General features: G+C 41.7%; 1 non-coding gene across 1 annotated transcript; it reads right to left on the bottom strand.

Annotated features, from left to right (window-relative positions):
- Positions 1-2,497: 2,497 nt before the first annotated feature.
- Positions 2,498-2,570, bottom strand: Trnad-guc (transfer RNA aspartic acid (anticodon GUC)). The gene has a single exon. It is a non-coding gene; the product is annotated as a tRNA-Asp (tRNA).
- Positions 2,571-9,952: the final 7,382 nt, after the last annotated feature.

Genomic DNA, 9,952 nt, shown 5'->3' with positions numbered 1-9,952 from the left:
TCCAAGATCTGCCCAGAACCCAACATAATGCTTGATTATTAGCTTTCAAGGTAAACTAAGCTTGTTCCAGATATTACCTAAATTTTTTCATCCGCAGCAGTACCGACAGCGCTTTTAATTGACATAAAGAGTAGGTCTTTTGCAATGGGTTCTATGTTCTTAACGCGTAAGGGATGGCTCGTCTCCGCCGTTCCTGTAGCAGAATCGCCCGCATCACTAAAACAGAGGCATCTGTCTGGAAGAAAAATAATTCATTACACTCAGCGAGAGAACAGGACCGGTGCTGTTACTAATGCTTCATTTAGCTACACCCGAGCCGCATGCTGACAGGCAGCCCACCGCAACTTACGTCCTACCTCTACTCAGTTAGTTCAACTGTACAATCTTCTCTCCAAATCCTGAGGTAAATCTGCGGAAAAAATCCGCCATGCAAAAAATTCATATTTTTATCGGATAAAATCCCTGTAACAAGAAGAGTACCACGGCAGGCCAACAAAAATCATGTTACATTCATAGAAATTCCTGTTAGTGGTAAATGACGTGATGGTTTCAGATCATTATGCTGGGGCAATTTCACAATTGGCCTCGTTGAGGTCTAACATGGTGAACATCTTAGGAACAAATCGAGACTGTGGCTCAGACACCGATGCTGAACGTAAAACCACCTTCTTATTTAACTGTCGCTAATCAATTTCAGATCGGCATTCCCCATCTGACAGAGGTATTAAAAATATGAGAGCCATATTCACAGACTTGGGAGGCCGGTAGTTTATTGTTCCAGAACATGTTCAATTAATCGTTTCAATATTTTTATCTTTTGGGGGCCCAACCGACATAATGACCACTTACCCTGAATATTATATGATAGTTAAATATTATGTTAACTGGAATACTGTCTTTCAAATTCTGAAGGTGGCAGTGGTAAAATACAGGGAGCGAAAGGCTATTTACAGTTTGTACAGAAACCAGATGGCAGTTATAAGAGTCGAGGGGCATGAAAGGGAAGCAGTGGTTGGGAAAGGAGTAAGACAGGGTTGTAGCCTCTCCCCGATGTTATTCAATCTGTATATTGAGCAAGCAGTAAAGGAAACAAAAGAAAAATTCGGAGTAGGTATTAAAATTCATGGAGAAGAAGTAAAAACTTTGAGGTTCGCCGATGACATTGTAATTCTGTCAGAGACAGCAAAGGACTTGGAAGAGCAGTTGAACGGAATGGACAGTGTCTTGAAAGGAGGATATAAGATGAACATCAACAAACGCAAAACGAGGATAATGGAATGTAGTCAAATTAAGTCGGGTGATGCTGAGGGAATTAGATTACCAAATGAGACACTTAAAGTAGTAAAGGAGTTTTGCTATTTAGGGAGTAAAATAACCGATGATGGTCGAAGTAGAGAGGATATAAAATGTAGACTGGCAATGGCAAGGAAAGCGTTTCTCAAGAAGAGGAATTTGTTAACATCGAGTATAGATTTAAGTGTCAGGAAGTCGTTTCTGAAAGTATTTGTATGGAGTGTAGCCATGTATGGAAGTGAAACATGGACGATAACTAGTTTGGACAAGAAGAGAATAGAAGCTTTCGAAATGTGGTGCTACAGAAGAATGCTGAAGATAAGGTGGGTAGATCACGTACAACAACAACAGTTAAATATTTTATTCCGTCAATGAAGCATCCCCTAATTTAAATGAGGAAACGTCCGAAAATTCCGAACACAAGTTTATATTTCCTTTTGTGTCTCAGGATGCAACTAGCCGAACCGTATACCTCTTCCCCTCCTACAACTCGTCCACGATTTGTTGTTACCGTGGATTACCGGTCCCTATGATTACAAAAGGAAGAACATATTCTGTGGTCTGAATTTGATCGAATACTTTCTGGTCCCTCAAATCAGTTACAAGACCAGTGCCCCTACAGTACAATCAGTACGTAACATGTTAAAAACCTGCATTCTCACCTTAAAAGTAAAATCGTTTACCTTAAGCTTCACGAACGCTGCACCTTTCTCCTTGACGTTACACTATTTTAACCCCTTTGTACTCTACGCTATCTTCTTTCAGGTCTCCCCATTTACACATTCTCTTGTTTGTAGAAAATCAATCATAATTTATCGTCCAATGGCACTCTCTGTGGCTAGTAAAGCGCAAGGGTGGTCATCGTTAGTGGTGCAACATTGAGATGGTACGTTTCGTAGCTATCTGGTCTTCATCCTTTCTTTCTTGCAGCAATTTCCTTTTCTCATAATTCTCATTTTTGTGTCCCATTTTGTAACAATATCAGCTCGTTACCCCGTTCCTAACTTTCAAGGTCTCCACATCAGTCTATCGACCTCTATACCTTTCTGTTGCAACTCCACAATAAAACATAACCGTCGGGTAGACCTTTCGCCTAGTGCAGGTCTTTCGAGTTGACGCCACTTCGGCGACCTGCGCGTCGATGGGGATGAAATGATGATGATTAGGACAACACAAGACCCAGTCCCTGAGCGGAGAAAATTTCCGACCCGGCCGGGAATCGAACCCGGGCCCTTAGGATTGACAGTCTGTCACCTTGACCACTCAGCTACCGGGGCGGACACAATAAAACATAGAAACCTAGAAACCTAATAACTTCCTCAACCGAATCCATGTATAAATCACACGAATCCGTCAATCATCCTTGCAATACTTTTGGTAGCTTGGTTAATGCTTCATCTGACATCTCTCTCTCCCTCAGGTGACTCTGCTCACTTTGTCCAATTATACTTACAGTGACACTCCCTGCCCAGCCTACATTAGCAAGCCACTTACCAACCCTCTTTCGCAGCCTTTCGTTCACTCTTTTTCCTCTTTCTAGATGCCCACCACGTCCTTCGAGCGATCAAATTAATGTGCATATCTTGCATGTAATCTCCTAATTTAGTTAGCTGTAGGCGGAACAGTACCTAATACTTCAATATTTTCAAACATTCCCTCGAGAGCGGCGCAAATAGCAATGGCGGCCAATACCACTTCCTTCTTTTTTTTCTGAGATCTTTCGTATTGTCGGGAGTTGCAAGTCTTGTCTTAGCTGAACTACCAGTTCGGTTACATTTCCTATTGATTCCACGACTCTTCTCTGGAGTCCAACGCTATTGATAGGGTTTCTACAACAATCGACAAGACAGTATCAGATTCCAATTAATGAATTTTTAATAGTAATTTTACCTTGGTTCCACGTCTCTCCAGTTAATCGGCCATGCTCTCTGCTACCAATTTTGTTGCGATACTGAGACCAGACTTTCTTGTCAGTGACTTATTAGGGAAAATGACACACGACCAGGTTTCCAAAAATTAGTTTTAAATATAGTAAAATTTTCATTCTTTGAAATATAATAACCTTCTAGAATACTAAGACATTACTAAAATTTTTTCAGCATTAATTAAAAACACGCAATTGAAATTTAACTAGTTTGATCTTCAAAACGATCAGTTTATAGAAATTGTATTTTTATTAAAAGCAACAAATCAAGTCACCATTATACGAGTGAAGGATTAATATATTATTAAAATTGACCAATGCCTTCATACCACCTCTTAATTAAAACTCAAACTCTGCAAAAACACCCAAGAGCAAATAGCTAATATAAAATACACAGAAAGATTAACCATATTAATAACAATTCCGTTGTATCAATCCTTCTTATAGATATTGTCCACGAATTCACTTTCGAAGTTTTGCGGGTCGGGATCTATTGCTTTCGTTTATCCACACGAAAAAGAAGCTGAGTCCTTGGCCATCTGCCTTACACACATGAACAAGACTGTGTCTTACTTAAGTGCACAAATTACTCTGAAACATAGGTTCTATTGTAATTACTCAAATGATTGGCTTACACAAACACACAACACAAATTCACATACTAGTTATGCTCGACAGAGTCTCCCCAATATTCCACTCAAGGGAAAACGCACTTACGACTCACGCCGCCCCTTGTGTGTATCACACTGCTTCCACGCAGAAGACGTTTAACTTCGTAACATATAGTCACCGCTGAAACATAGGCGATTCATATAGGCAACTGCCCAGCTGCCGCAGTCGAGAGCGTCAAACGCCCCATGCGATTGCCCGGAAATAACTAACTTCACTCCACAAACACGAACGCCGCCAGTCACATGACCCACTCCACATCCCTGCTTCACTGATGTAACTGAACGGTGGTGCCAACCTTTCGCACGATAACAGTGCCATTGTTCAAGAACACATCTTTAGGCTACCCTGTCAATACTTTTTCTGTTCAGACCCCTAAAATATGTATAAACTACTTAGCAGTGGTGGTACGTCAGTTAAGATTAATTGTAATGTAATTATTAGGCTTACATACAGTACAAAAGCAAAAATACGTAAGATGTTTCTATTTGTTCATGCATTAAGATGTTTTCCTGTCCTTTCATCTTCCGTCTTCTGCACAAAAAATACAAGCAAACACGACACCTGCGTTGATCACTATGTCAAAACTCTAAAGGGAATATAGTTATATTGGTTTATCCAATTTCTTACCACTGTGTTATCTGAACACAAACAGTCGTTTACGCGGATTTTAAAATCGTAATATCGTGGTGAGCGCCAAGAGACACCAACGATAATGTATACTGTATTTACCAGCTATTATTGCCAGTGTAGTAACGTATACCTGTGGCTCTCAACAGTTAAATTTTAAACATTATCTTTGGTTATCGTAATAACGAGTGAAACAGTGATTACAATTAACATGATCCTGGAATTATTGATTAATATATTTCTTTTTCCAGTGTATAATTCTTGTCCGGCGTACTTCTTGCTTTGAGAGATAGAGGCACCGTTTCTGTGTTATTGTCACTTTAACATATGGATCTATAGTATGTCTTTGATCTATACCCTTGTTTTAGTCCTTTCGTTTATTTGATCCTCGCCATGTATTTTTTTGCTGCACGGATACACCCGTTAGATTTTAATATCCGTTTCTTATGGCATGAGGCAGAGATTCGAGACTCACCTTTTCAATTTTTTAGGTATTTCATGTAATCCGAAAATACTGTAAATTACAGACGACTTGCTAAATTTACTACTTTTTGGGGTCATGGAAAGCAACAGTCACAACTTTTGGTGTTTTCTGGCTTTTTCGATTTGCGCATTTTATTATTTTCGGTCTTTTGCAGTGGATAATACTTCCACCTCAAAAACGCAATTTCTCACTTTCGTCCCAACAGCTTCTATATTTTTTATTACTCATTTATATGACTCAGTATTGGTTTACATTACTGCGGCATGAGAATGGGATACATCTACATCTACATCTACATCCATACTCCGCAAGCCACCTGACGGTGCGTGGCGGAGGGTACCTTCAGTACCTCTATCGGTTCTCCCTTCTATTCCAGTCTCGTATTGTTCGTGGAAAGAAGGATTGTCGGTATGCCTCTGTGTGGGCTCTAATCTCTCTGATTTTATCCTCATGGTCTCTTCGCGAGATATACGTAGGAGGGAGCAATATACTGCTTGACTCTTCGGTGAAGGTATGTTCTCGAAACTTCAATAAAAGCCCGTACCGAGCTACTGAGCGTCGCTCCTGCTGAGTCTTCCACTGGAGTTTATCTATCATCTCCGTAACGCTTTCGCGATTATTAAATGATCCTGTAACGAAGCGCGCTGCTCTCCTTTGGATCTTCTCTATCTCTTCTATCAACCCTATCTGGTACGGATCCCACACTGCTCAGCAGTATTCAAGCAGTGGGTGAACAAGCGTACTGTAACCTACTTCCTTTGTTTTCGGATTGCATTTCCTCAGGATTCTTCCAATGAATCTCAGTCTGGCATCTGCTTTACCGACGATCAACATTATATGATCATTCAATTTTAAATCACTCCTAATGCGTACTCCCAGATAATTTATGGTATTAACTGCTTCCAGTTGCTGACCTGCTATTTTGTAGCTAAATGATAAAGGATCTATCTTTCTGTATATTCGCAGCACATTATACTTGTCTACATTGAGATTCAATTGCCATTCCCTGCACCATGCGTCAATTCGCTGCAGATCCTCCTGCATTTCAGTACAATTTTCCATTGTTACAACCTCTCGGTACACCACAGCATCATCTGCAAAAAGCCTCAGTGAACTTCCGATGTCATCCACCAGGTCATTTATGTATATTGTGAATAGCAACGGTCCTATGACACTCCCCTGCGGCACACCTGAAATCACTCTTACTTCGGAAGACTTCTCTCCATTGAGAATAACATGCTGCGTCCTGTTATCTAGGAACTCCTCAATCCAATCACACAATTGGTCTGATAGTCCATATGCTCTTACTTTGTTCAATAAACGACTGTGGGGAACTGTATCGAACGCCTTGCGGAAGTCAAGAAACACGGCATCTACCTGTGAACCCGTGTCTATGGCCCTCTGAGTCTCGTGGACGAATAGCGCGAGCTGGGTTTCACATGACCGTCTTTTTCGAAACCCATGCTGATTCCTAGAGAGTAGATTTCTAGTCTCCAGAAAAGTCATTATACTCGAACACAATACGTCTTCCAAAATTCTGCAACTGATCGACGTTAGAGATATAGGTCTATAGTTCTGCACATCTGTTCGACGTCCCTTCTTGAAAACGGGGATGACCTGTGCCCTTTTCCAATCCTTTGGAACGCTACGCTCTTCTAGAGACATACGGTACACCGCTGCAAGAAGGGGGGCAAGTTCCTTCGCGTACTCTGTGTAAAATTGAACTGGTATCCCATCAGGTCCAGAGGCCTTTCCTCTTTTCAGCGATTTTAATTGTTTCTCTATCCCTCCGTCGTCTATTTCGATATCTACCATTTTGTCATCTGTGCGACAATCTAGAGAAGGAACTACAGTGCAATCTTCCTCTGTGAAACAACTCTGGAAAAAGACATTTAGTATTTCGGCCTTTATTCTGTCATCCTCTGTTTCAGTACCATTTTGGTCACAGAGTGTCTGGACATTTTGTTTTGATCCACCTACCGCTTTGACATAAGACCAAAATTTCTTAGGATTTTCTGCCAAGTCAGTACATAGAACTTTACTTTCGAATTCATTGAACGCCTCTCGCATAGCCCTCCTCATACTACATTTCGCTTCGCGTAATTTTTGTTTGTCTGCAAGGCATTGGCTATGTTTATGTTTGCTGTGAAGTTCCCTTTGCTTCCGCAGCAGTTTTCTAACTCGGTTGTTGTACCACTGTGGCTCTTTTCCATCTCTTACGATCTTGCTTGGCACATACTCATCTAACGCATAATGTACGACGGTTTTGAACTTTGTCCACTGATCCTCAACACTATCTGTACTTGAGACAAAACTTTTGTGTTGAGCCAACAGGTACTCTGAAATCTGCTTTTTGTCACTTTTTCTAAACAGAAAAATCTTCCTACCCTTTTTAATATTCCTATTTACGGCTGAAATCATCGATGCCGTAACCGCTTTATGATCGCTGATTCCCTGTTCTGCGTTAACTTTTTCAAATAGTTCGGGTCTGTTTGTCACCAGAAGGTCTAATATGTTATCCCCACGAGTCGGTTCTCTGTTTAACTGCTCAAGGTAGTTTTCAGATAAAGCACTTAAAAAAATTTCACAGGATTCTTTGTCCCTGCCACCCGTTATGAACGTTTGAGTCTCCCAGTCTATATCTGGCAAATTAAAATCTCCACCCAAAAACTATAACATGATGGGGAAATCTACTCGAAATATTTTCCAAATTATCCTTCAGGTGCTCAGCCACAACAGCTGTTGAGCCAGGGGGCCTATAGAGACATCCAATTACCATGTCTGAGCCTGCTTTAACCGTGACCTTCACCCAAATCATTTCACATTTCGGATCTCCGTCAATTTCCTTCGATACTATTGCACTTCTTATCGCTATAAACACTCCTCCCCCTTCACTGTTCAGCCTGTCTCTACGGTATACATTCCAATCTGAGTTTAGGATGTCATTACTGTTTACGTCTGGTTTCAGCCAACTTTCTGTCCCTAGTACTATATGGGCATTGTGACCGTTTATTAATGAGAGCAGTTCTGGGACCTTTCTATAGACGCTCCTGCAGTTTACTATTAGCACATTAATATTGTTATTCCCTGTTGCATTTTGCCTACTCCTACCTTGCCGCGTCTCAGGAGGCGTCTTGTCGGGCCTAGGGAGGGGATTCTCTAACCTAAAAAACCCCCATGTGCACTCCACACGTACTCCGCTACCCTTGTAGCCGCTTCCGGCGTGTAGTGCACGCCTGACCTATTCAGGGGGACCCTACATTTCTCCACCCGATAGCGGAGGTCGAGAAATTTGCACCCCAGATCTCCACAGAATCGTCTGAGCCTCTGGTTTAAGCCTTCCACTCGGCTCCAAACCAGAGGACCGCGATCGGTTCTGGGAACGATACTACAAATTGTTAGCTCTGATTTCACCCCGCGAGCGAGGCTTTCCGCCTTCACCAATTCCGCCAACCGCCTGTACGAACTGAGGATGACCTCTGAACCCAGACGGCAGGAGTCATTGGTGCCGACATGAGCAACAATTTGCAGTCGGGTGCACCCAGTGCTCTCTATCGCCGCCGGTAGGGCCTCCTCCACATCTCGGATGAGGCCCCCCGGCAAGCAGACAGAGAGAACACTGGCCTTCTTCCCCGACCTTCCCGCTATTTCCCTAAGGGGCTCCATCACCCGCCTAACGTTGGAGCTCCCAATAACTAATAAACCCCTCCCCCCGTGTGCCTGCTCGGACCTTGCTGAAGGAGCAGCCACATGTCCACTCACAGGCAGAGCGGGCGATGTGTAGTTGTTCGTCAATTTTATATTTTATTTGTGTTGAATTTTAGGTGTTGTTATGACCGCTTTGGTACAGATCGACGGACTGCATAGAACACTTTGGTTTATCTGTCAGCGACGTTTACAATTGGCAATATGCAACACACTTACAGTGAATACGAAGATATCAAAAGTGTTAAATTCAATTTAAAGATAGAAAATGACTCTTGACACATTTAACGTAAATAATAACATTGTGTATGAAACAAAAAATTTTTCAGGTTAAATAATGACTGACAGTTGACATGGAATAAACGAAGGAAAATTCTAGCAAGGACAATAAGTCACTTGCCACGAACGTGTGACAGCCAGTTGCCTGTTATTACATGCTAGTTGTGTTAATACACTGTTTATAGCTATGGGATTGTTTTCTGAGGATTAAATACAGGAAGCACCGCCATAGTTTTAGAACTGCAGGAAACGGCCGTCACAATATTAACGAAAGTACCACGAGTCCATTGTGAGGAATCAGTTAAAAAATATTACTGCCCTTATCGAGCCAAATGAATTCATCTACCAGTGTTTTTTGCACATCAGAAAAAAATTGGCAGAGAAATGTCGAATACATTTCTTACAAAGGCACCAAAGTCTAGATCTTAAGGAATGCGTGCCATAGAATTACTCATTAGGTTAGTTACTCACACTATCGTTTAATAAAATAACGTAATAACATACGTCGGCAAAGTAACGATATTTGCGGAAAAGTCGTACACCCAAGGAGCGTAATACTAATGTCTCGCCGTCTGCCTCAGCTCGATGTCCCACTCATCCTGGCAGAACGCTGACTCTGAACTTCAAAGAGGCAGTAGCGAGGACCTGAAGATGTAGCAGCGGAGCATCAGTGTAGTCGTGGTCTTGACGTCTTCTGCAAGTGTGTGTGGCTGTGGGCAGCGAGAAGAATGGAGAGAATGAATGGTATGTCATTATTTTTTTGTGTTATATCACTTCGAGGGTATCCTCAGGCAGATAAATTACTTATCGCAATGTTAATAGCGTATGTTCATCGTATTTAAATTCCTTTTATAGCGTTATACGTCAATGCTCAAGTGTTTTTAAGGCATCCAGGAATTCCCCGAAAAGGACAGATCGTGTTCTTCTTTCATTAGTGAGTAATTAGACACATTTAACAGCTGTAAGTG

Source organism: Schistocerca cancellata, chromosome 5 (assembly GCF_023864275.1).
Source record: "Schistocerca cancellata isolate TAMUIC-IGC-003103 chromosome 5, iqSchCanc2.1, whole genome shotgun sequence".
NCBI lineage: Eukaryota > Metazoa > Arthropoda > Insecta > Orthoptera > Acrididae > Schistocerca > Schistocerca cancellata.
The sequence above is the reverse complement of the archived record's forward strand: the minus strand, read 5'-3'. Positions and strand labels throughout refer to the sequence as shown.